The following is a 27,662-nucleotide window of genomic DNA, read 5'->3' as shown; positions in this document are numbered from 1 at the left end:
ACATCACATTTTATTAACCATCAAGGATTGGCCTAATAGTAAAAATGGGTCATAGTCTTGATAAATGGCTAAGAAATCATGGGTTCAATTTATAATAATCACCTACGTAGGAATTAATATCCTACAAGTTTTCTTGACATCCAAATGTTATAGGGTCAGACGGGTTGTCCTATAAGATTAGTTGAAGTGGGCGTAAGTCGACCAAAATACCCACGGATATATATATATTAGAAAAAAAAACATTCACATTCTATTCATACCCTTAATAGTAACATATACAATATATACTACATCATATTCACAAGCAACAATAATGAAACCAATGCCCCTATTATTAAATTCTATTCATACCCCTCAACAGTAACCTATACAATATATACACTTTAACATCGAACAATTATGAGACTTAAATTCAAATCACTAATTAAAAGAATAACCAAAAATCTAAAACTGAATTGTTAAGCGTGATCTTTCTTTTTTTTTTTTTTTTTAATAATCGAGCTCCCTTTTGCTATGATCATCGGAATCACTCTGTCTCTTCCTTTGTTTTCCACTGGTTTGTCTGTCTTTAATTTCTCTATCTTCTGTGTCCGGTGGATTTTCTATCTTTAAGACCTAGAACAGAAATATTTCAGTTTTATTCCATAAATTATATCACCATGAAAAGCATAAATTTGAACCTACCTATGAAGGCATAGCATAAACTATCTCCAGTCTAGTAATGGCGGATAACTTCAGCCCTGAGACCACATATGATGACTTGTTAAAAACACGTGATGTACAGATCCAAAAACTCATTGATGCTTATTGAAAATCACTGTTCGATCAGTGAAAGTAGTACGAACTCACTTCTGTGACTGGATTCAATTTACAAACAAATAACACGTTATCGGGAGGCTTCATCTCAGCATCAGGAATATCTCCAATCTGTCCACCACAAGTTGGACATAAAAGGGTGTAAAACCAAGTTAGTTAAATGATAATGATGAAGATTAAATGCACAATTGGAGCATGAAATGAAGCTTACAGTTTCAAGCGCAACAGTTTTCGACTGAGTGTTCGGGGTGTCATGGCCCGAACAAAGGAAGTTTTGTTTCACCGATTCAAGGTTTGTATCACAAACACAGGAAAGCGGTAAGATCGGGATCGAATCCATAGAGAGATTAATGATTAGCTAGGAAATGTGATGAGGGAGGTTGGTTGGTTTTGTAAATCAATTAACAAGCAACCAAAGAAAATAAGAATGAGTGCGGAAAAAGGATTAATCAATCGATGGAAATACCTTGGGATTAGTATGTATGCTTTTTATTTCTATCATTAGCACTAGTTAATTATACTAATTTCGTGAACCCCTCAACCTATTAGAAAATCTAATAGCCCAATTAGCCAATTTTGATAATAAACCAAACTAGCACTAATTCAATTTAAGACTATTCTTTCTTAGCAACATACAGGTAAAAATTGAATTGCATTATGAAAGGATTCAATTGCCGATACATACTACAAGCCAAAAATGTCATATCTTATAACATGATTAATTGGGAAATATTATATTAGGGCATACAAGAGTTTGGTCAAAAAAAAGTCTAGACCCTAAACACGCAATCCTAATATGTGCAACTAAATCAAACAATATATGCATAGACTATGATGATATTGCAAACAAGAATTTCGATAAACTACTTTGTCAGATCAATTTATAGAAATTCTATTAAAAATGAATTAAATCTTCCCAAAGGGTTCACGACAATTAAGCACATCAATTAGCTATCCTTCAAGAATCAAAGTATCTATTAATCCCAAGAAAATTTACCTAACCTCGCATCGGCATAACGAAATTATAATGATCAATGGAGAAATGAGGCTAACTATAGGGAAAATTACACAATAATTCGACTGAAATTGCTCCCAAAACCGGACTAAACTTTTAAATTTATCCACACCTTTTGCTTGAACCCCAAATATCCTATTTATAAGTTTTCTGCAGCATCACGATGTTAGGAAGAGCGTTATAATGCTGCGGTGGCATCGTACAGAGCGTTGAGGAAGCGTCATGATGCTGGCCTAACGCTTAGTTGCGCACGTGCGGAGGAGGGAAGTCCGTCAAAGTCCATAGCATTGCGACGCTCTAGAAGAGTGTTGCAACACTACCCATTATGCCTTATAGTGTTGAGCTAGGGTATTGGGCTGGCATTACAATGGTGGCGTTGACAATCTTCGGAGCGTTGCAATGCTTGGAGTAGTGTTGCGACGCTGCCTGCACCCAAGCCTATTGCCTTCAAGCGTCAAGTGAGCGTTGGACTAAGGCTATTAATGAGCGTTGCGGTGCTGAAACAGGGTAGATTGGTCTTTTGTCAACTTAGTTTAGTTAGTCTTTTCCCGATCTTCTTGAGCGATTGGGATTTGATAGAATCCAGAGAATCCATCAAGAAAATAAAAGAATGGCTTTTCGGAAAGCCGTTCCACCATCAAGAAAAGGGATAGGAAAGTGATCCTTTTTAGTTACCTCGTTGAGCTTTCAAAAGTCGATGCACATCCTCCATCCGTTCTGAATGCACATCGGTACCATCTCACCCTTGTCATTCTCCATAATTTTCATGCGGGTCTTTTTTAGAACCACATGAATAGGACTCATCCACTTGCTATTAGGAATTGGGTAAATGATACCAGTCTCTCATTGAGCTTAATAATTTCCTTGAGAACAACGTCTTTCATCGTGGGGTTGAGCCTCTTGAGGGGTTTAACTGTGGGCTTGGCTCCTTCCTCCATAGTGATTCTATGCATGCAAAGAGAATGGCTCACTCCCTTGAGATCATTAAGAGTCCACCCAATGGCCTTCTTATAGGTTTTCATAGTCTCAACTAAGGATTCCTCTTAGGTGGGTGTCAATTCCCTAGAGATTATAAGTGGAAGGGTGTTCCCTTCACCCAGGTACACATATTTCAAATGACTAGGGAGAGCCTTTAGCTCAATCCCTTGTACCTACAAATCTATAGTATCAAAATCAGATAAGGTTCCTCGAGGTTATTTACATCAACAGTAAAGAGAGATAAATCATGCAAGGCATGTAAATCCAAATCAATGTAAGGAACAATCAATTTGTCAGAGTCATCATCACCATCATGGAAAACAATTTCATCTAATTAATCATGTGCCTCAATCATGCAAAAGGACAGATATTCCTTAAGAAATTTGATGGCATCATATATATTAAAAGCTATTACTTCCTCATCGAATTCTACAGAAAGACAGCCCTTACCAATATCAATTTTTGTCTTTGCAATTTTCATAAAGGGTCTTCCTAACAAAATTGTAAAAAAGGAAGGGGAAGAGATTTCATCCCTTTTCAAAATATAGAAATTAACCAAGAAAATCAAATCCTTAACTTGCAATAATACATCCTCAACTATCCCTAGAGGTTGGGTATAAGAACTATCAGCTAATTGGATGCACACAACAGTTTTTTGCAAATCATTCAATTTGAGATCTTCATACACATGATGAGGCATGACATTGATGGAAGCTCCTAGATCAAACAAGGCATGTCAAATGACTCTATTACCAATAACACAGGGTAAAGTCAACATACCTGGAACTCGGCATTTTTTAGGCATATGATGTTTAAGCAGAGCCGATTTATTCTTACTTACCACAACCCATTCCTTATCCTTACCTATCCTCTTCTTGGTGCAAAGTTCCTTGAGGAACTTAACATACCTCGAAATTTGCTGGATCGCGTTCAAGAGAGGAATGTTTATCTTGGAATTTGCTGGATCGTGTTCAAGAGAGGAATGTTTATCTGAATCTTTTTAAACAGTTTGATCAACTCTTTGTCCCTATGTTCCTGTTTTATCTTGCCAACCTACTAGGAAAAGGGGAGTTAGGGATATAAGGTTCAACAGAAGGTGAGGGAGAAGTACTTACCTTAGGTCTAGATGGGTGTGCCTCAAATTCAGTCTCATTTTTCTCACCTTTTTCATTAGACTTACCAAGTAGAGGTGGGGTGTTTGAAAGTTCCTTACCACTCCTGAGTGTGATGCCACTCACATTGGCATGGTCTGGCTAGGCAGGTAGCTTCCCTGAACCTTTGCTCTCCATCCGACTTACCGCAATAGCTAATTGTGTGACCTGAGTGCCCAAATTTTTCATACTCGTCCTGGTTTCTTGCTGAAATGTCTTGGTGTTCTATGAAAACTGGAGAGATTCCTTTTTGCAGTTGTTGGATTTCCTATTGAAATTTTACGGAGTTATCAGCCAAAGATATGACGATATCCTCAAAAAACATACCTGAGGAAAATAACGACGACTGATTGGAATGATTAGAACTGTCATGCTCTTGTCCTTGGCCCATACCTCCCCATTTGAGATTAGGGTGGTCACACCATCCTGGATTATACATCGGAGCATGGGGGTCGTATTTCCTCTGGTAACCCCCAACTGCATTGACTTGGGCTTGAGGACATGCTTTAGAGGTGTGTCCTACTGTTCCACAAGCTCTACAAGCCTTGACCTGAGAAACTCCTCCTTGGGCCATCTGCGTCACAAGGAAAGTTAAATTAGATATTTGAGATCTTAATTCTTTTAGTTCAAAATTAGCAATTGAATCAAATTCAGAAGCCCTGATTCCAAAATTTTGGTTGTTTTCAGCCATGCGTGAGATTAATTCCTAGGTCTCCCTAGGCATCTTATAAGCAAAAGCGCCTCCAGCAGCCAAGTCAATGGAGCTCTTGTTACTAGCAAGCAAACCATTATAGAAATATTGAATCAACAATTGGTCAGAAATCTAGTGATGGGTAAAACTAACACATAAAAGTTTGTATCGTTCCCAATATTCAGACAAGGATTCACCAATAAATTATTTAATTCCATAAATATCTTTTCTTATTGAATGGGATCTAGAAACCGGAAAAGTTTTTTCAAGAAATTTCCTTTTAAGTTCATTCCAAGTAGTTATCAACCCTAAAGCCAAGTAATATAATCAATCCTTAGCGTTATTTTGTAATGAAAAAGGAAAAGCCCTAAGGTTCAGTTGTTCCTCTGTAACTCCATGGGGTTGCATACTTACACAGACCATATGGAAATCCTTGATGTATTTATGGGGGTTCTCCCCTGCATTCCCTCTGAAGGTAGGCGATAAATTGATCAGTCGTGGCTTGAGTTCAAATGGTACAATGGTAGGTGGAAGGATAATGCACAGGGGCTGCTGGTCCATGTCTGGCTTTGCCAGTTCCCTCAGAGTTTTCTCACAAACTTTTTTTCTCATTGCTCTTGTCGTATCATCGGCAACTTGTCAGTTTCCTTCTTTTGATATCACTTCTCCGTGCCTTCTCCGGATTCTCCTCTCCTCTTGGTCAATATCTGTAACAAAAACGAAATTTGCACTCCGGTCATAAACCAAAAGTTAGCAGTAACACACTATCTTTTTTTTTTAACTTTTTATTTGTTTATTTGGAATCCAAAAAATCTCCTAGGCTAATTGCCAAATCTCGCTGACACTGGTGCCAATTTGTTCCAGACTGTCGCAGCCCGAACAAAGGAAGTTTTGTTTCACCGATTCAAGGCTTGTACCAAAAACACAGTAAAGTAGTAAGATCAGGGTCGAATCCAAAGAGAGACTAATGATTAGGTAGGAAAAGTTGAGAATTCAAAGTGATGGAGGAGGTTGGTGGTTTTGTAAATCAATTAACAAGCAATCAGAGGAAAAAAGAATGAGTGTGGAAAAAGGATTAAATTCAATCGATGGAAAAACCTTGGATTAGTATGCATGCATTTTATTTCTATCATCAGGCACTAGTTAATTGTACTAATTTCGTGAACCCCTCAACCTATTAGAAAATCTAATAGCCTAATTAGCCAATTTTATTAATAAACCAAACTAGCACTAATTCAATTTAAGACTCTTCCTTCTTAACGGCATATAAGTAAAAATTGAAATGCATTAAAAAAGGTTCTATTGTCGAGACATACGACAAGCCGAAAATGCCATATCTTATAGCGTGATTAATTAGGAAATATTATATTAGGGCATACAAGAGTTTGGTCAAAAAAAGTCTAGACCCTAAACATGCAATTTTAATATACTCAACTAAATCAAACAATATATGCATAGACTATGATATTGCAAACAAGAATTTTGATAAGTTATTTTGTCAGATCAATTTATAGAAATTCTATTAAAAATGAATTAAATCTTCCCAGAGGGTTCACAACAATTAAGCACATCAACTAGCTATCTTCCAAGAATCAAAGTATACTACTAATCCCAAGAAAATTTACCTAACCTCGCATTAGCATAACGAAATTACAATGATTAATGGAGAAACAAGGCTGGCTATAGGAAAAATTACACAACAATTCGACTGAAATTGCTCCAAAGTTGGGCTAAACTCTTAAATTTCTTCACACCTTTTGCTTGAATACCAAATGCCCTATTTATAAGTTTGTCAAAACGTCGCGACGCTAGGAAGAGCATTGCAATGCTGCGGTGACATCATGCAGAGCGTTAAGGAAGCATCACGATGTTGGCCTAACGCTCAGTTGCACGCGCACAAAGGGGGGAAGTCTATAGCGTCGCGACGCTCTGGGAGAGTGTTGCAACGCTACCCATTCTGCCTTATAGCGTTGAGCTGGGGTGTTGGCCTGGCGTTGTCAATCTTCGGAGCATTGCAACGCTCAGAATAGCATTGCGATGTTGCCCTGCATCCGAGCCTACTGCCTTCAAGCATCGAGCGAGCGTTGGTCTAAGGCTATTGATAAGCATTGCGACACTGAAACAGGGCAAATTGGTCTTTTGTCAACTTAGCTTAGTTAGTGCAATCGACTCCCGATTTTCCATCCTTTTTGCTTGATTTTTCATCTTTGCAACATACTTGCTCCATGGGATCAATTCTTCTAGAAAATAAGACAAATAGACATAAGAATTACCCAAAAATAGTAAAGTTAAGGTCATAAACTTAGCTCTTTTTTAGAGCTAAATTAGATTTTTGTTCGAGCCTCTTACGGTGTCGTTTAATACTCGAAAAAGACTACGAAAAAAAAAATAATTCATAAAAACCGTATTACTCCTATTACTACAACAACGTAGCTATAGTGGTAAGTGCAGGAACGAACCACAGAGAAGTGAAGAATTAATTTCTTTTGAATTAAATTTAACTGTGGAAAAACAGTGAAAACGGAGTTTTGATTTTTGGTTGAAATTTGAACATCCAAGAAAAATAAATTGCAAGGGATAGATGAAACGGTAATTGGTTTATCTAGTTCTCGAATCAAGTGGTGGTTGAATGTAATTTAAATCATCGTTTTCCGCCAATGAATCATGTCACCGAATTATGCACGCATAGCTATCCAATTGATGTGAATTAACTAATCTCTGTCTGTCCTAATTAATAATTAAGTCTGGAAAGGTCGTGCCTTAACTAATCTACATGCTCCTAGATTCAATTGGGTTCTTAACGGCCATAAAGAATAGAATCACATGCATTAATATTTAGGATTCAATTATGTTGATTAACTGTTAGGAAAAACCATATTCAATTAACCAAATATTTTTCAAATCTAAATTAAACATGCAATGCAAAGATTCAAGGTTAGCTTGTAAACCTAAACATACACATTCAATCGATACTATCGTGGTAAACTCAAAGCACAGACGAACTACTAGGATACATGCGAGCTCGAGATTAACTAGCCATAGAATTGCAATCATGGTAGAGGTGTCAATCAAACACACAAATGCAAGTCGAAATCAAGCAAGATCCTCATCCTATTTTTCCCTTACTCCGGTTCGGTTATCAACCTTGAACATACTACACTTACGAAAAAAGAGGGAAACACTAGGACAATGATGCCTAAACACACACGCACGGAACATAAAGAGCATTCTATTTTACCTAGAGGGCTAGCTTTCACACCTAACTGTCGGGAACCTATCCACTTTTTTTATCGCAGGGCCCTAACTAGACACGGCACAGATAGCTTTTTTCACCTCTATCCATGTACACACACTAATTTTTTTTTTTGCAGGCATGCTAGCTTATGCCTCCTTTTTTTCTGTTTTCTTTTTTTAGAATTGCAACTAATTTATTTTTTTTCGCTTTTCTTTCTTTTTCTTTTTCTATTTCACAGTAGGCCTTATTTCATCCACTTTGTCTAGTTTTGCTCTAAAATAAGTGTGGTTACTCCTAAGTCAAATGTGGACCTTTCGGGGTGACAACAGAAGTACAAACCAGATAACCCAATTCTAAGCATGCAAGACTTTAATTTTGCATGACTTAAAGATGCATGAGAAATAATAAAAAAAAATTTAATTTGGGCTAAATTCATGATGCCTTTCCTAATGTTCTTTCATGCAAATTTCATCACGGAAAAAGTGTGTCATCAACTATCATGATAACAATAGAGCAAACAAAGCAATCAAAGCATATATGCATTGTCCGAGCATAGTGTTCAAGGACCCCAAGCTAAAATAAAAAATACTCAATGAGTACCCCATCCCTAACTTTAAAATAATACATTGTCCTGAATGTAATTCAAATATAGTTCAATAAATATAAAAACTAGGGAACAGAAAACCTCTCCTAAAAATGTGGTCGCGCACGGGATGGCGGTGTCGGGCATCTCCTCTCTCTATAAGACTATGGAGAGGCCTATAAAGAAAGGAAAATAAAAGGAAAAACAAAAAAAAAAAAGAAAAAAGAAAAAAAAAACATTAGCATAGACTTAAAAAGAAAAACTACAACTAAAAATAACAAAAAGGAAAAAGGAAAGAAAAATACAATTGAGGGCACAAATAAGAAAGGAAAGCTAGCCTCAGTCGAAGTCAGGAAAGTCCAGGTCTCTTTGAAGACCGCTCTGGAATCTAATGCTACTGTAATAGAGGCGGTTCTCTGCAGTAATGAAGTTCAACGTCCTCTCATTAGCCTAGCCCGAAGCGCAGCCTCTCGACTCACTCGCAGTGACTCAGTGGCCACCCTAAACGCCTCAATGGATATCCTCAGGTCCTGCTCCCCATAAGACTCCTCTGCCACCGGAATCTCGTATTGATCCGGAGGATCAAAACCAGGAAGCTATTTAGCCGTGGGAACATCCTCATCCTCCCCATCATCGTTAGAACTATGTTCCTTTACACCTCACCCATGGAAGGAAACAACTGATGACCTACACATGGTGGCGCGACGCCCTATACTCTCCTCATCATAAGGAATCTCCACCCCATACCTACGACACAGCTCGGTAATCAAGCTAGGGTGCCCTAAGCTATCTGTAATGGAACACCGTCCATAACAACGAATTGAAGCCCTAATGACTCGACCGACGTTGATAGACATCCCTTGGACTAGACAGTACAAGAGTTTGGCCTGGTCCTTGGTGACATTTGTGAGGCGTAAGAACCAGTATCAATCCGAAACACACAAAATCATGCAAGATTTGGCCAGAGACAGACATGTCCGTCCTTCTGAACCTCATAACCCTCTAGACCCGACCAACTGAACTCCCAGACCACATAAGGCTTCTATTACCTACTCCTCGAGGAACTGCTGAGAATAAAACTCAATGTACTCATCATTGAAGTCTCTTAAACCGTAGACTTCATTGATGTGGGACAATGAAAAGGAGACCCTAATATATCTCACCAACAAAAAGCCCCTCCCTTCATCGATGTTAGCATAAAACTTCCTAACCAATTGGACTATCGCCTCGCCAGGATGGGCTATCAAAGATTCCCACCCCCTCTGCTGTATGGTAGCAATGATGTGTGGGTAAAAGTCGACCTCTAAAGATAAGCTCTCTCGGGAACAGTTTTCCTAGTGGAAACTACGTAGTGATAATGATCTAAGGCCCCTCTACGTAGTGATAACGATCTAAGTCCCCTTACGAGCTAAACCTAGGGTGCTCGAAGACTGGTTCGTGGTTTTGCCCATAGCCATTAATGCTAGCATCTATCCTTCCTACTCTCATTGAAAAATTTTCTAAATGAAAACACAAAATTTGATTCACCAGGGAAAAATTCAACCTCCTCTAAATTCCTACCCAAAATCCCACCAAATTTTAAACAATTAAACATAAATCCACCTACATGCAAAAAATCCCATATTCACATATTCAATACCAACAATTTACAAATCTTCAAAATCATTCATTTTAAGCAAGAAAATCATGCAAATCAAGAAATTCCATACCATTTAGCATATAATGAACAAATGAACAATGAATGGCTAAAAACTTACCTGAAATGAAGAAATCTCAAAATGCACAAAAACCTTGCCCTAGATTTCAGATTGTGTGAAAAAACCCACAAAATCAAGAATGAACTAAGGGAGAACCTTGAAGATTTAGAGGAAAATATGAGGGAAATCAAGATTTGGTTGAAGAGAAATGAAGAAATCGGAAGAAAATGAGAGAGGGAGCACCGAAAACGAAGAAGGTGAAGAAAAAAACCAATCGCCGTTGTGCAGAACTGCGTTTTTATGCAGTTCTACCTCGCAGCATTGCAACGTTGCAATTACAACGTCGCGACGCTATGCCCTAGTTTATTTTTTTTTTAATTTTTTTCAAAATAAAAATTTATCTTATAAAAAAGAAAGGGAAAGAAAAACTAACAAAAGATCTAACCTAAAAATAAAAAATACTCATCATATACCATAGTTAAAAAATAATTGATGCTTTTCTAATGAGGATTTAATTGATGGGATGATTATTAAACCCGTATCTATACCAATTTGGTTCTTCTGTGGTTCAATCCCAGCAGCCACATCAATTTTTGTTCGAATAGTGTCATTTAATTCTCGAAAAGGACTATGAAACAAAAGATAATTTGTAAAAATCGTACTACTTCTATTACTACAATAGTGGTAAGTGCGAAGTCGAACCACAAAAAAGTGAAGAATTAATTTCTTTTGAATTAAATTGATTGTGGAAAAACAGGGTTTTGGTATTTGGTTGAAATTGGAACATGCAAGAAAAAGATGAAACGGTAATTGGTTTATCTAGTTCTCGAATCAAGTGGCAATTCAATGTAATTTAAATCATCGTTTTCCGCCAATGAATCATGTCACCAACAATGCATGCATAGCTACCCAATTGATGCAAATTAACTAATCTGTACAAAGGCAGACAATCAATTAATTTGAAATCAATCTAGCATCCAAATTAATAATTAAAGTTGGAAAGACCATGCCCTGACTAACCTACATGCTCATAGATTCAATTAGGTTCTTAGTGTCCATAAAGAACTATAAATACATGCATTAAGATTTAGGATTCAACTATGTTGATTAACTATCAGGAAAAGTCATGTTCAATTAGCCAATTTATTCTTCAAATCTAAATTAAACATGCAATGCAAAGATTCAAGATCAACTTGTAAACCTAAACATACACGTTCAATTGTTGCTACCTAGGTAAATTCAAGCATAGATGAACTACGAGGAAACGTGCAAACTTGAAATTAACTAGTAGAGAATTGTAATCATGATATGGGTGTTAATCCAACACACAAATGCAAATCTAATTCAATTGAGATTCAAAGAAAGCATAATTCCGACCTAAAACACAAAGTTGGCTAGAAAATTCAATAATTTACATGAATGCTCGATCCAAGAACTAAATAAAAGAATTATCTCATCGATTCATAGTCAAACCAACAAGGAACAATCCAATACACGTTCATCATCCAAAATCAGACTAACTATCCTAATAATACTGAAAATTAAGAGGGAAAGGAAGAAATTAAGGCCTCTTCTCGACCTCCATCGAAATTCAGCATGTCCCCATTAATTTTTGGCATAAAATTGACCTAAAAAGGAAGAATTATATTTATAAAAAAGATGACAGCGTCACAACACTATGTGGAGCGTTCAATGCTAATGCGGCTGGATCTAAGCGTCAGGGACAAAAGCGCAATGCTGGGGTTGACGCTCACTGGCGCACACACTGGGCAATCTCTGTCTCAACATCGTAGCATCGTAACGCTTAGGGTGAACATTGCAACACTACCCATTCTGTCCTTCAGCATTGGGCGAGTGTCAGACCAAGACAAATCTTGAGCATCGTGACGCTCTAATAGAGGCATTTTTGTTGAAATTGAATCGAAAGAAGAAGACACAAGGAGTTTACGTGGAAAACTCTAATTCAGGGAAGAAAAACCACGATAGAAAAGGACTTATTATTTAATGTCATACATACAATATACCCAATCTCAGATATAAATAGAATTAGGTGAAACCCTAATTTAGCAAATATAGTAAATTACAAAAAAAAAAAAAAAAAAAAAACCCTTAGGGCTAATTCAACGTATTTCAACACTCTCCCTCAAGTTGGAGCGTAGATATCGGCGAGACCCAACTTGCTAATAAATTCTTCAAACGTCTGTCTCGATAACCCTTTCGTAAAAACATCTGCAACCTGTTGGACTGAAGGTACATAGGGAATACAGATAGCTCCGCGGTCTAACTTTTCCTTAATAAAGTGCCTGTTAATTTCCACATGTTTGGTTCTATCATATTGCACGGGTTTATTCGCAATACTGATGGCAGCCTTATTATCACAATACAGCTTCATGAGCCCCAGACTACTTTTGTGAAGATCAGATAAATCTTTCTGCAACCAGATTTCTTCACACACTCCCAGATTCATAGCTCTATACTCTGCTTCAGCACTACTTCTGGCCACTACACCCTGTTTTTTACTCCGCCAAGTTACCAAATTACCCCATACAAAGGTACAGTACCCTGAGGTTGACCTTCTATCAATCACAGATCTGGCCCAATCTGAGTCAGTGTATGCCTCGATGCTCCGTGTGTCATGCTTTCTGAACACCAAGCCCTTCCCAGGGGTGGATTTCAGGTATCTCAAAATTTGAGTCACAGCTTCTATGTGCTCCTCATATGGACTCTGCATGAATTAACTTACTACATTCACAGCATAGGAGATGTCGAGCCTAGTATGAGATAAGTAAATCAGTTTTCCTACCAAGCGTTGATACCTCTCCTTATTCACAGGAACTCCTTCATGCTTTTCAATTTGTTATTGACCTCAATAGAAGTGTCAATAGGTTTGCATCCAGTCATTCTTGTTTCCTTTAACAAGTCCAGAGTGTACTTCCGCTAAGATACAGATATTTCTACCTTTGATCTTGCCACTTCCATCCCGATAAAATACCTCAAACTACCAAGATCCTTGATTTCAAATTCACCTGCCATCCTTTGTTTTAGCTTAGCAATTTCTGCCGTGTCATCTCCTGATAGGATGATGTCATCAACATACACTACCAACACAACAATCTTTCCTAAGGGTGATTTTTTGGTAAACAAGGTATGATCAGAATGCCCCTGAACAAACCCTTGGGACTTAACAAACACAGTGAACCTATCAAACCATGCCCTAGGGGACTGTTTCAACCCATATACAGACTTCCTAAGTTTGCAAACATGATTCCCAAACTTAGCTTCGAAACCTGGAGGTGGACTCATATAAACTTCCTCTTCTAACTCACCATTTAGGAAGACGTTCTTTACATCTAGTTGATGTAGGGGCCAATCTTTATTTACGGTGACAGACAGAAGAACACGAATCGTGTTTAACTTAGCTACTGGGAAAAAAGTTTCTGAATAATCAATCTCATACGTCTGAGTGAACCCTTTAGTAACTAACCTGGCTTTATATCTCTCGAGTGTTCCATCAGACTTATACTTAACTGTGAACACCCATTTTCAACCAACTGTTTTGTGACCTCTAAGGAGAGCTACTAACTCCCAAGTCTTATTTGCCTCGAGAGCTTTCATTTCCTCCATTACTGCTGCTTTCCACTCGGGAACTTCCATGGCCGCATGTACACTGGTAGGTATTACTAGAGCATCCAGCTGAGTAGTAAATGCCTTAAAACTAGGCGATAAGTTACTATAGGTCAGAAAACTATGCAAAAGGTATTTTGTACATGACCTGGTTCCCTTTCTCAGAGCAATTGTCATATCCAGAGTGGTATCATAGTTATCAATTTTCGTCTGTCCCTTTTCAGTATCAGACTTTTGAGATAATTCTACATTTTCTTGCGGATCTTTCAGCACCTCATTACCTCCTGAATTTTCAACCTTTTCTAAGCTCGTCTCATCATTTTCTATGTTCCCAGACTTCTCTTCAAGACTCTCCTCTAAAACAACGGGATATTGAACCTGAGTTGGTTCCGACACTTGGACACTTTCCAATGGAACGCCAGAGGTTTCCTGAATTTCCTTTCTGAGATTCTTCCGATAGTATGTTATCCAGGGCACTTGTCTAGTAGGAAGAACCGACACGGAAACAACAGGAGCAGAGTCAAGTTCAAGACTAGGTAAACTAGGTTCAAGACTAAGTAGACTAGGTTCAGGAATATTAGGACTAGGTTCAAGATTGAGGCTAATAGGTACGGAGTACGTGGAACTGTTAGTCTCTTCATTCGTGGTCTCCCCCTGAAGATGACTAACGGGAAAAACAGTTTATCTTCAAGGAATATGACATCCATAGTGACAAAATATTTTCTGGAGGATGGTTGAAAGCATTTATAGCCTCGCTGATGAAGGGGATACCCGACTAACACACATTTTTGAGCTCGTGGGGCAAACTTAGTCCGATGTGGACTATGAGTATGAACAAAGGCTGTACACCCAAATACACGAAGAGGAATCTCAAGAATAAGACGGGTAGACTGATAGGACTCTTTGAAGTATTCAAGAGGAGTTTGAAACTTTAGAACTCGTGAAGGCATTCTATTAATTAGATGAGCTGTGGTAAGAACCGCATCTCCCTACAGGTATGAAGGAAGAGACGTTAGAATTATCAAGGAACGAGCAACTTCAATAAGATGGCGATTTTTCCGTTCAGCCATCCCATTTTATTGTGGAGTATATGCACACGAGTTTTGATGGATGATCCCCTTTGACACTAGGAATTCTTGGAAGGTGTGATTGACAAACTAACGACCATTGTCACTCTAAAGAATGGCAATCTTTGTGTTAAACTGTGTTAATATAATGCTATAGAACTGTTTGAAGGTAGATAAAACTTCAGAATTATTAGCAAGAAGATATACCCATGTAAGTCGGGTATGGTCATCGATGAAAGTTACAAACCACCGTTTACCAGACAGGGTAGAGATGCTTGAGGGACCCCAAACATCACTGTAGACTAGGTGAAAAGGTTGGGTAGGTTTATAGGGCAGAGAAACAAATGACACGCTAGGTTGTTTAGCACGTATACAGACATCATAAGATAATGAAGAAACATTCACATTATGGAATAAATGTGGAAATAAATATCGCATATATTGAAAACTAGGATGTCCAAGACGAAAATGCCACAATAAATAATTTGTTTCAGACATAGTAAACGAAGATAAAAGACTAATCCTAAACAAGCTTCTGGAGGAAGCATCTGCAGAAAGGTAATATAGGCCTCTGTCATATCGGGCAGTGCCAATTGTCTTCCCCGAGCTCAAGTCCTGAAACAAAAAGTATCTGGTGAGAAGACAACTCTACAGTTCAAATCTTTTGTTATTTTTCTTATTGATAACAAGTTGTAAGAAATTTTGGGCACATGTAAGACATTTTGCAGAGTTAATCCCTAAAATGATGACAGTCTTCCTTTTCCAGCAACAGAAGCGAAGGACCCATCTGCAATTCGAATCCTCTCATTCCCAGCGCTTGGATAGTATAAGAGAAACCGATCGGATGAGCCAGTCAAGTAATCGGTCGCTCCTGAATCTAGAATCCATAACTCATTCCCTTCAACAAGGAAACTAAAAGATTGAGGGTTACCTGGTTGAGCAACTGTTCCGATCCCTATGGTACCTAAATCACCAGGGTTAGTCACTAGAGGCTGTGTCTGAGGTTGTGCAACCCCCTCAACTGATTCACCCACTAGAGCATGCTCAGATTTCGACTTGTCATTCGGAGGGCGACGTTTACCATTTGGAAGGTGACCACGCAATTTCCAGCACTGACCTTCGTGTGCCATTGTTTTTTGCAATGCTCACATACTAGGGGTGTTTTACTATTCTGCTTGTCACCATCAGCTCTAGCGGACTTCACCCCGAAGGCAGCTGACTCTACAGTGGTAACACCCGGCCCATTCATTACACTTGATCTATCTTCTTCCAATCTAACCTCTGAACAGACCTCCATGAGAGACGGAATTGGTTTTTGCCCTAGTATTCGACTCCAGACTATATCAAATTTTGGTTGCAAGGAAATCATACACACGCTCAACCACTTCTATCTTAGAGTATTGAATTCCATCTTGCGGGCAGTTCCAGATGATCTCCTTACATAGATCCATTTCTTGCCATAACAACGACATCTTATTGAAGTATGACGTTACATCCATGCTCCCTTGTTTGCATTCGTGAACCTGTTTACATAGAGTATACAGGCGGGATGCGTTATGACGCCTCGAATATAACCGTCAGACTGCATCCAAAATATCTCGGGCAACGGCTGAATAGAGTAAAGGTTTCCCGATTTGTGGTTCCATGCTACTGATTAACATTGAGTGGACATGCTCTTGTGGATTCCCAGGATTCAGTCGTGGTATCTCTCCAGTCAAATATCCAAACTTATGGCATCCCTCAAGAACCATTTTAATTGTTTGGGACCAAGAGAAGTAATTTTGCCCATTCAGCTTCTCTCCCGTGATCATTCCTGCAGAATTTCCTATAGTTCCAAATAAAAAATTAGTAATAGGAAGAGTAGGAAACATTGATACCGAATTTTTTGAATACATCGAGGAAGAATCATGGTCATTCAATCTGGCCCTAAGGGTTTTGGAGTTCCCCATGAGATTCAGATCTGGAATTTTTCTGTCAAAAAATCATGGGATTTTTTTCAACGGAATCACCCATTCGAAACTTAAGTTGAACCGGATACACATGAGGAAGAAGCTATCCACCATGGTACTGTGAAAAAGCTACTGTCGGAAGTCCACCAGCGGCAAAGTGTGGTAACCCGTGATCGGCGCTGCTCCGAGACGGTTGCGATGGTGGGTAATGGACAGAAGGCTCGACAATCGGCTGCATGGTTGACAAAATCGCACCGATCTGACCCGACTCGACAGTTGGAGCAAACCCATGACTGTCTGGTGCAGATCTGGTTCTATGTGAAGCCGAGAGACCGATCGGCTGTAATTCGCTTGCGTGCGCCGATTGAAGAACGTGCGAAGCTGAGACGATCGTGTGCAAATTCGAGGAATAGATTGGTTGTGAATCGCTCGCGTGCGCTAGCTGGAGAACGTGCGAAGCTGAGGGACCTTCCTCGATGGTGTTCGGCTGGAACGGCTGAGTCAGGAAGCTAATCGGCGTGCCGGCTCGAGTAAGCCCACCACCTACTGTTCGGCTCGCCGGCTTGATCTGTTCGGCTGTGCCACCTGGGATGAAGGTTCGGAGATAGCGGTCAACTACTGCTTGAATCACAGCCTCATTAGTCAATGTACCTTCGCCTATCAAGTTTGATGACTGAGTTTCTTTTATCGGAGCTAGGGTTTCATCACCTTGCTCTGATACCATATTGAAATTGAATAGAAAGAAGAAGACATAAGAAGTTTATGTGGAAATCTCTAATTCAAGGAAGAAAAACCACGATAGAAAAGGACATATTATCTAATGTCATGCATACAATAGACCCAACCTCAGATATAAATAGAATTAGTTGAAACCCTAATTTAGCAAATATAGTAAATTACAAAAAAAAAAACCCTTAGGGCTAATTCAACGTATTTCAACAATTTTCGTAATTTCTGCTCCTTTGGAGCTCAGATGCTTAAATCACCTCCAAATTGCTTCAACTTATTCAGCTCCAAATCGCCAATTTTATCTCTTGGTTTTTTGTGCCTACAAAAATCAAAAAATAAACACATAAAATCCAAAAACCCATAAAATCAAAGAACTAGCTCAATGGGTTACCCTACTTCAACGTTTGAAATCTAGCTCCTTGATTTTGTGGGTTTTTTCACCCAATCTGAAATCTAGGGCAAGGTTTTTGTGCATATTGGGATTTCTTCATTTGAGGTAAGTTTTTAGCCATCATTGTTCATTTGTTCATATATTTGTTGAATGGTATGAAATTTCTTAATTTGCATGATTTTCTTGCTTAATATGAATGGATTTGAAGATTTTTGAATTGTTGATATTGAATATGTGAATAAGATGTTTGGGATTTTCTGCGTGCAGGTGGATCTGTGTTCAATTATTGAAAATTTGGTATGATTTTGGGTAAGAATTGAGAGGAGTGGTTGAATTTTTCCCTGGTGAACAAAATTTTGTGAGCTTTCATTTAGAAAGTTTTTTAATGGGTACTAGAAGAGTAATAAGGAGAGATGTTAGCACTAGTGGGAATGAGCAAAACCCTGAACCAGTCTTTTTAGCACCCTAGGTTTAGCTCACAAGGGGCCTTAGATTGTTTTCACTATGTAGTTTCCACTAGGAAACTTGTCCTCGAAAGAGTTTTATTCCTAGAGGCCAATTTTTACCCACACATCATTGCTGCCATACAGCAGAAGGGGTGGGAATCTTTTGCAGCCCATCCTGGCGAGGCGATAATCCCATTGGTTACAAAGTTCTACGCCAACATCAACGAAAGGAGGGACTTTTCATTGGTGAGAGGTATTAGGGTCTCCTTTTCATCGTCTCGCACCAACGAAGCCTATGATTTAAGAGACTTCAATGATGAGTACAGTGGGTTTTGTTCTCAGTAGTTCCCCAAGGAAGAGGTAATAAAGGCCTTGTGTTGTGTGGTTTGGGAGTTCAGTGGGTTAGGTCTAGAAAAGTAGCTGTGAGGTTTAGAGGGACGGACATGTCCGTCTCTAGCCACCACAAATGTCACTAAGGACCAGGCCAAACTTCTATATTGTCTAGTCCAAGGATGTCTATCAATGTTATCGAGTCATTAGGGCTTCAATCCATCGTTGTGGACGGTGTTCCACTACAGATAGCTTAGGGTACCCTAGCTTGATTACCAAGTTGTGTCGTAGGTCTAGGGTAGAGATTCCCAATGATGAGGAGTGGATGGGACGTCGAGTCGTCATCTATAGGTCATCAGTTGCCGCCAAATCAATTACCCAAATCTCGGTCATCAGTTACCTTGCTCCAGCATCGCAACGCTTCTTAAAAGCCCAAGTCCAACACTTGCTCGAGCTTGAAGGCAGTAGGCTTGGGTGCAGGACAGCATCGCAATGCTACTTCGAATGTTTCAATGCTCCAAAGATTGACAATGCCACCATTGCAACGTTAGTCCAATGCCCCAACTCAATGCTATAAAGCAGAATGGGTATCATTGCGATGCTCTCCCAAAGCATCTCGACACTATGAACTTTGACGGACTTCCCCCTCCACATGCACACAACTGAGCATCAGGCCAGTGTCGTGGCACTTCCTCAATGCTTTGCACGATGTCGTCGTAGCGTTGCAACACTGAAACAAGGCAGATTGGTCTTTGGTCAACTCAGCTTAGTTAGGTGCACTCTACTCCCAATTATCCATCTTTTTTGCTTGATTCTTCATCTTTTCAACGTACTTGTTCCATGAGAGCTAACAGTGAGCTTCCTCCCATGAGAAAAATCCTCAAGTTCTTTTGGACCTAATTTCTCATCCAAGGGTACCCAATCATCTTCCAGTTGAACGTCATCAACAACCTACACACAACAGAAGAAATATATCGCAATTTAGGACATATTTACAAAGGGAAACTACTTAGGTTCGAACTCAATCACGAGATGAAAATACAAAATGAAGATTTTTGGAGCAGAATGATCACATCTTTTCAGATTAGAAAAAAAAATAGAGAAAGAGTGAAAAATCTTTAAACAACCTAAAATAAGAAAACCAAAAAAGACATCAAAATGAGTCTAGCCAAAAAGAAAACCCAAAAGAATTTAAACAAAAAAAAAACTCAATCTAACAAAATTAAAGCAAGATGGTAGTTACAAAAGACCCGGCTTTTAATTCCCATAAGAACAAAAGATAAATATGCATAAAACTGTGCTCAAAAGTATATATCTCAAGACAAACTGCTCCATGGAAAAGATGGCAATTTTGTGGAACTGAATCAATGTGTATGAAGTGATGATGGCAATAAGAATGTACAATTTTGTGAGTTTGCTTGTATTTCAGAGAAAACTTGCTCTAGAAAAACAATTCCCCCAAATTTTCACACATTTAAAGTTGCCAATTTAACCCAAATATATACGTCCCATTAGAATACCTCTCAAGATCCCATACTTCAGATTAAACTTCAACAATAATGAGTTAGAGATCATCTAAGTGGAACGATAGAATCCTAGTGTCATTAAACCTCCACCCAAGATATAGATTACAACAAAATACTCCTACCTCATCTTTTGGTTTCCATTCAGGAGAAGAATCTGAAATCGGCTCAGCCAACTGGAGCGGATCATCAAAAGGATCATCCAGTATATAAGTATGCTTAATTCTGGTCCAATTGACACGATTTCTCATTTGCATAGGCTTCATTAATCATAGTCAAGGTGTCAAGTCCTTCAGTAACCTCTCTAAAGACCTGCAAGTTTGGAGAATTCTTTAGTAAAAAAAATTATCATAAGTTGTTAAAATATAGAAGAGAATAACAACGCACAGTTACATGGAAACCCTAGTACAAGGAGAAAACCCACGATATAGAGATCTTTCTTATTAGTTAATCTGATATACTGAATACATAGGGACACAACGTATAAAGACAGTAGGAAACCCTAGGGGCCTACACAATCACATAAATGCCCCTAGGTTAATAACCCTATTTTCAACACTTCCTCTCAAGTTGGGGCATAGATATCAACAAGACCCAACTTGCTTACATAATAGTCAAAGCTCTGTCTTAGTAACCCCTGTGTAAGCACATCTACAACTTGCTTATTTGAAGGAATATAAGGTATGCATATGTTCCCACTGTCCAGTCTCTCCTTAATGAAATGTCTGTCAATCTCTACGTGTTTAGTTCTGTCATGTTGAACCAGGTTATTTGCAATATTGATGGCAGCTTTGTTGTCACAAAACAATTTCATCGGAAGCTCATTATCTTGCTTGAGATCAGATAACACTTTCTTCAACCAGATTTATTCATATATCCTCAGACTTATGGCCCTATACTCAGTCTCAGCACTACTTCTAACAACGACCCTTATTTCTTACTTCTCCAGATGACTAGATTACCCTAGACAAACGTACAATACCCAGATGTTGACTTTTTGTCAACAACAGAATCTGCCCAGTCATAATCAGTGTAGGCTTCAACAGATCGTTTATCGAACTTTCTGAACATCAGACCCTTGTCAGGAGTTCCTTTCAAGTACCGAAGGATGCATTCAACTGTTGTCATATGATTCTCATAGGGAGCCTGCATAAACTGACTGACAACATCTACTGCATACGAAATATCTGGCCTTGTGTGAGACAAGTAGATCAACTTCCCGACTAACCGCTGATACCTCTCTTTATTAACAAGAACTCTATCATTCTTCTCACTGAGCTTCGCATTGTACTCTATTGGTGTATCAACAGGTTTACATCCAGTCATGCATGTTTTCTTTAGTAAGTCCAGATTGTATTTTCATTGAGAAACTGAGATACTTTCCTTTGGTCGAGCCATTCCATTCCCAGAAAGTATCTTAGCTTACCAAGGTCTTTAATTTCAAACTCTTCGACCATCTCTATTTTGAGCCTCATGATCTCAGCATCATCATCCCCAGATAAAATAATGTCATCAACGCAAACAATAAGAACAACTATCTTCCCTGATCTCGACCTTTTTGTAAATAAAGTGTGATCAGAATGCCCCTGAATATACCCCTGTGCATTCACAAAGGTTGTGAATCTGTCAAACCGGGCCCTTAGAGATTGTTTCAAACCATATAGCAACTTTCTCAATCTGTACACCCTGTTTTTGAACTGACTCTCGAATCCAGGAGGATGACTCATATAGACTTCCTCTTAAGTTCCCCATTTAGAAACGCATTTTTAACATCAAATTGGTGTAGAGGCCAATCTTTATTTATAGCAACTAACAAAAGCACTCGAATAGTGTTTAGTTTGGCCACGGGAGAAAAAGTTTCAGAGTAGTCTACTCCATGAGTATGAGTAAAGCCTCTTGCAACAAGCCTAGCCTTGTACCGATTAATCGTCCCATCTGACTTGTATTTTATAGTAAACACCCATTTGCATCCATCTGTCTTGTGCCTTTCAGGTAGAGCCACCTGTTCCCAAGTTCGATTCTTCTCGAGAGCTCTAATTTCTTCCATAATAGCAGACCACCATTCTGGTGTTTCCATTGCAACACTTATGTCATTTGAAACTATCACAGTGTCTAAACTGGTAGTGAACGCTTTGAACTCGGGTGCCAAATTACTATACGTCAGTAACTATTCATAGGGTATTTAGTACATGAACGAGTGCCTTTCCTCAGAGCTATAGGAAGATTGAGTGAGGCATCACGATCCTTCAACTTTCCAGGCTCCTCACCATGATCGGCTATCTATGTATCAGAGATTTTAGTAGTATCCTCCACATCACCATTAACTAGAATCATTTCATTCTCAACTGTCTCCTCTTCTACCATACTTTCAGTATTACCATTTCCTTCGCCCTTATCCTGCCTGCATTCGTCAGTCTCCATACGCACATCAATATACGAACCTGGATCTGATGGCGGGTCTGATTCATATACTGGAGCTGGTGATTCTGGTTCGACAAGTAACATTGCTTCATTCCTGAGATTCTTCCTATAGTAAGTTTTCCAAGGAACTTGGTTGGTAGGAAGGACTGGGTCTTCATGTTCAGAACTAGGTTCAGACGAGATATAAATAGGAGCTGACTCTAAGGGAATAAGCATAAGAAGGCCAGTTAGTATCTTCATTCATGTTCTCCCCCTGAAGATGACTAACAGGAAAGAATGGTTGATCCTCGAGGAAGGTGACGTCCATAGAGACACTGTATTTACGAGATGACGGATGATAGCACTTATATCCACGTTGATGAAGTGGATATCCAACAAAGACACACTTCTAAGCACGAGGAGTAAATTTTGTGCGGTTTGGACCATGGGAATGAACAAAGACTCAAAGGGGAACATCGGAGATTAATCGAGTGATTGGGAAGGACACTTTAAACAGTTCCAAGGGAGTATGAAGGTTAAAAATATGAAAGGGCATCCGATTAATGAGATGGTTGGTAGTAAGAATTGCATCCCCCTACAGGTATGACGGAAGAGTGGTAGATAACATAAGAGATCGGGCTACTTCCACTAGATGACAATTTTTCCACTCGACTACTCCATTCTATTGTGGAGTATAAGCACACGAACTCTTGTGGATAGTTTCATTAGAGACAAGAAAATCCCTAAAGGAGGTGTTGAAGAATTCTGCCCATTATCACTCCGTAAAATTCCGATCTTCGCATTGAACTGAGTCTCGACAGTTGTATAAAATTTTTGGAAAATGGATGACACCTCAGATTTGCCAGTGAAGAGGAAGACCCAAGTAAGGCAAGTGTGGTCGTCTATAAACATGACGAACCAACGTTTACCAGTGGAAGTGGTAATAGGTGAAGGACCCCATACATAACTATGAACAAGAGTAAAAGGACTCGAGGATTTGTAAGGCTGAGACCGAAAAGGGACACGACTTTATTTGGCACAAATACACACATCACAAAAGAGGAAGTATTAACATTACGAAATAAATGCAGAAACAAATACTTCATATATTGAAAATTCGGATGTCCTAAATGAAAATGTCACAACATAAAATCATTTTCAAAAATAGAAAATTTTAATGACATAAACCTAGTTCAATGATCATCTCTAGAGGCGTCTTTAGAAAGGAAATAGAGTCCCCTATCATGCCGGGCAGTGCCAATCGTCATCCCCGATTTCAGATCCTGAAACAAAATGGAATCAGGTGAGAAAATTACCTTACACTTCAAATCCCTTGTAATTTTACTGACAGACAACAGATTATAAGAGATTTTAGGCACATGCAAAGTATCATGCAAAACTAAACCGTCAGACGGGGAGATATGGCCTTTCCCTGCAACAGGGGCAAAAGACCCATCTAGAATTCGAATACGCTCATTTCCAGCACTTGGGTTGTAAGAAATAAACAAATTTGAAGAACTTGTAAGATGATTTATGGCCCCTAAGTCCACAATCCACGGTTTTTTCCCATTTATACTAATAAGGCCAAATGAAGGAAAATTACCTGATTGTGCAATAGCACTCACCCCAACTGTACTCAAACTGTTCTTACTGTCAACAGAAGACTGATTCTGAATATGTTCATCTGCTGAGTCACTCACTAGGGCACGACCAGTATTAGATTTGTCATGAGATTGTCGTTGCCTGCTATTTCGAGGTCTCCCGTGCAATTTCCAACACTGGTTCTTTATGTGCCAAGGCTTCTTATAATGCTCACACACAAGTGGGGTTTTTTTTTATCGTATCAGCACTGGACAACTTTGCAATGAAGGCAGCTACATCAGTTGTAGTAATAGGATTATTCATGGCGCATGACTGATCCTCTTCCAGCCGTATTTTATAACAAACTTCACTGAGAGAAAGTGTAGGGCATTGGCCCAATATTCGACTACGGACACCATTGAATTTATGATTTAATCTCACCAAGAAAACATACACACGGTCTGCTTCTTCAATTCTCAAGTATTAAGCCCCGTCTTGCACACAGTTCCAGAAAATCTCTCGACATAGGTTCATCTCTTGCCAAAGCATTGATAATTTGTTAAAATATGATGTAACATCCATGGATCCTTGTTTGCATTCATGGACCTGCTTGTGAAGCGTATATAGTCGAGAGGCATTATGTCTCTTTGAGTACAAATCTCGTGCAGCTTCCCAGATATCCTTGGCGATTGCAGCACACAATAATGGTCTGCCTATTTAAGGTTCCATAATATTCACGAGGACAGAGCGTAACAGCGAATCTTCCTCTTTCCAGATTCGTTTTTGAGGATCGCCTGGTACCGATTACGGAATCTCCTCTATCAAGTACTCAAATTTGTGACGCCTTTTCAAGGCCATTCGGATTGATTGGGACCAAGAGAAATAATTCTGGCCATTTAAATTTTTTTCTCCTACAAGAAATCCTGCAGAGTTGCCCATCGAGCCAGATAAATAAGAAGCATTTAGCAAAATAGGAAACGAATTTACTGGATTCTCTGAATAGATTGGTTGAACCGGTTGGGGATTTGTGTCGAACATCGTATTCAAGTCCGAAATATGTTGTTTAGATAATTCAATTGTTGTTTAACATCATCTGGCATTGGGTCGAGCCACAAGCGGCTGGAAACGGAGCAGCCACTGACGGCTGGAAGGATGTCGTCGGCTACTTCAGATGGTCCTCGTATCTGCCCGGCACACGAGAAGGCACTAGCCGACTGAACTGCTCGAGCGAAATGCTAGGGGCAGATCCATGTTGATCGAACTGACCTGACACGGAGGATTTGACCGACGAGAGGACAATCGACGCGGATGGTAGCGACCCACTGTTGGGCTCGACCGGATTCGTTCCTGTCTGACCGTCGAAGAAACGTCTGGGCTCAATCAGCGTAAATTGCAGTGACCCATGGCTGGGCTCGACCGGATTTGTTCCTGTCCAACTGTCGAAGATTCGGCTAGGCTCGAACGGATTCGCTTCTTTTTGTCTATCAAGGACAGCTCCGCTCTGGTTTCAGTCGCCGATCGTGGCTTCTGTTTGGTGCAATAGCTCCCATCGATTACAACTGGATGGCAGAAATCAACTCTGGTAGAGCTCCTTGAAAACACTTCTTCACAGCCGCTCGGATCACTGTCTTCATGTCAAAACTTGAAGTTCCATCGGCAGAAGACGGCTGTCGTTGGTTTTCTTTCATAACGGCTAGGGTTTCGTCGTCTAGCTCTGATACCATGTTAAAATATAAAAGAAGAGAATAACAATGTACAGTTACGTGGAAACCTTAGTATAGGGAGTAAAACCACGATATAGAGATCTTTCGTATTAGTTAATCTGATACACTGAATACATAGGGACACAACGTATAAATAGACAGTAGGAAACCTTAGGGGCCTACACAATTACATAAATATCTCTAGATTAATAACTCTATTTTCAACATAAACACAAAAGCAATAACTACTTTTACCATCAGAATAAATGCAATTAACTTTGTCAATTAATACAAACCAATACTTATTGTAGAAACCTAACTCACAAAATTGTAATCAATAAGTTCGTGTAATTAATTACAAAACTTACATTTCACCAAATAAGCTATGAACATAAGAATGAAAGTAACTATGGAACTCCTTATAACAAGAGCTCCAAAAAGAAGCAAAAAGACTAGAATTATCCCAAAGATGAGAAGGTTCTTTAAGAATCTAGGAAAATTGTTCTATTGTTTATGGTAAAGCTCCCAGTAAATAGCTTAAATGGCATTTTATCCGTTGGCCTTCAAAAGTCTGAAGAATAAGCTCTCTGTCACTACCACACCCCAAATCCCCTTATATCCACCCTTCCATAAGAACGTTCTAGAATGTATTATGCAGCAGGGCAATGGTGCTGTAAGAAAGATAAGGACTAGCAGAACTCGAAATACGACACAATTAAACATGTCATCCAAGGATGAGTTGGTGCTGAAAAAATCCCTAAATTGAATGTATGATACAAATACATATTAATGAACTGTATAGATAGTTATCTTCATTTTCTTGTGGTTTGCAATGGGAGAGGGAGAGAACATGAGTTAGTGTGTTAGGAGACTTACAGTGTGCTTGCCATCAAGGTACTCGAGATCATCACGCAGAGTAAAATAAAACTGAAAAAAAAAATGCACATGAATGTTATCGTAAATTTGAGAAAACCAGCACGAGTATAGACAAAACTTAATAATAATAATAGAGTAAACAAATTCACGCATCAATAAGTACCTGAGAAGCATTAAGATTTTCTACAGCGTTGGCCATTGAACCTGTGCCGGTCTTAGAATGCTTTAAATCAACACGAATCTCATCACTGAAAAATCGCGCCTAGTCCCTCTGAAGTTCGAAGATCAACGAAGAAGATTAGACGACACGGTCAAAAAATATGATATCATAGGCATAAGATATCTTCAAGTTCAAAATTGATTATTCAGCAAGCAAGCAATGTAATATGAAAACTAAACAGGAAAATTTTGAAAATGAAATCGAGCGTGTAAGATCGTACTTATAGATTGAGTCTCCACCAGTGCCATTGGCGATGGGGTCACCAATCTGAGCAAGGAAGTCCCTGTGTGCTGTATGAAACAGACACCCATTGTAGTACTTAATTCTGCATCATCATCAATAATACAGGATAAGAAAGATGAGATGGAAACTGTGAAGCCGATGAAGGCGGAAGAAAGAGAGAATTAGGACAAAAATCCAGGCTGAAAAAGAAAAACTAATGATAGATAGAACAAAGAGAAAAATGAAAGAACTGACTAACTTGCAGAGCTTCAAGAAATTCTTGGAGGTCAAGGGGCACATTTGGGTGTAAAGGTCGATTACAATGCCCCCCACACTGGTTAATTCAAACATTAGGAAGAATTTGTTAGAAAAAGAGAAGAACACGTCAGTAGCACATATGGATAAACAGTCAGCATCCTCAATCCATGTCAGCAT

The 27,662-nt window shown here is 39.1% G+C and overlaps 1 pseudogene; it reads right to left on the bottom strand.

Annotated features, from left to right (window-relative positions):
• Nucleotides 1-489: 489 nt before the first annotated feature.
• On the bottom strand, nt 490-27,662 carry LOC150036305 (peptidyl-prolyl cis-trans isomerase CYP59-like; annotated as a pseudogene).

This window comes from Benincasa hispida, chromosome 5 (genome assembly GCF_027475165.1).
Source record: "Benincasa hispida cultivar pf3 chromosome 5, pf3_genome.v1.1, whole genome shotgun sequence".
NCBI classification, from domain to species: Eukaryota; Viridiplantae; Streptophyta; class Magnoliopsida; order Cucurbitales; family Cucurbitaceae; genus Benincasa; species Benincasa hispida.
The sequence above is the reverse complement of the archived record's forward strand: the minus strand, read 5'-3'. Positions and strand labels throughout refer to the sequence as shown.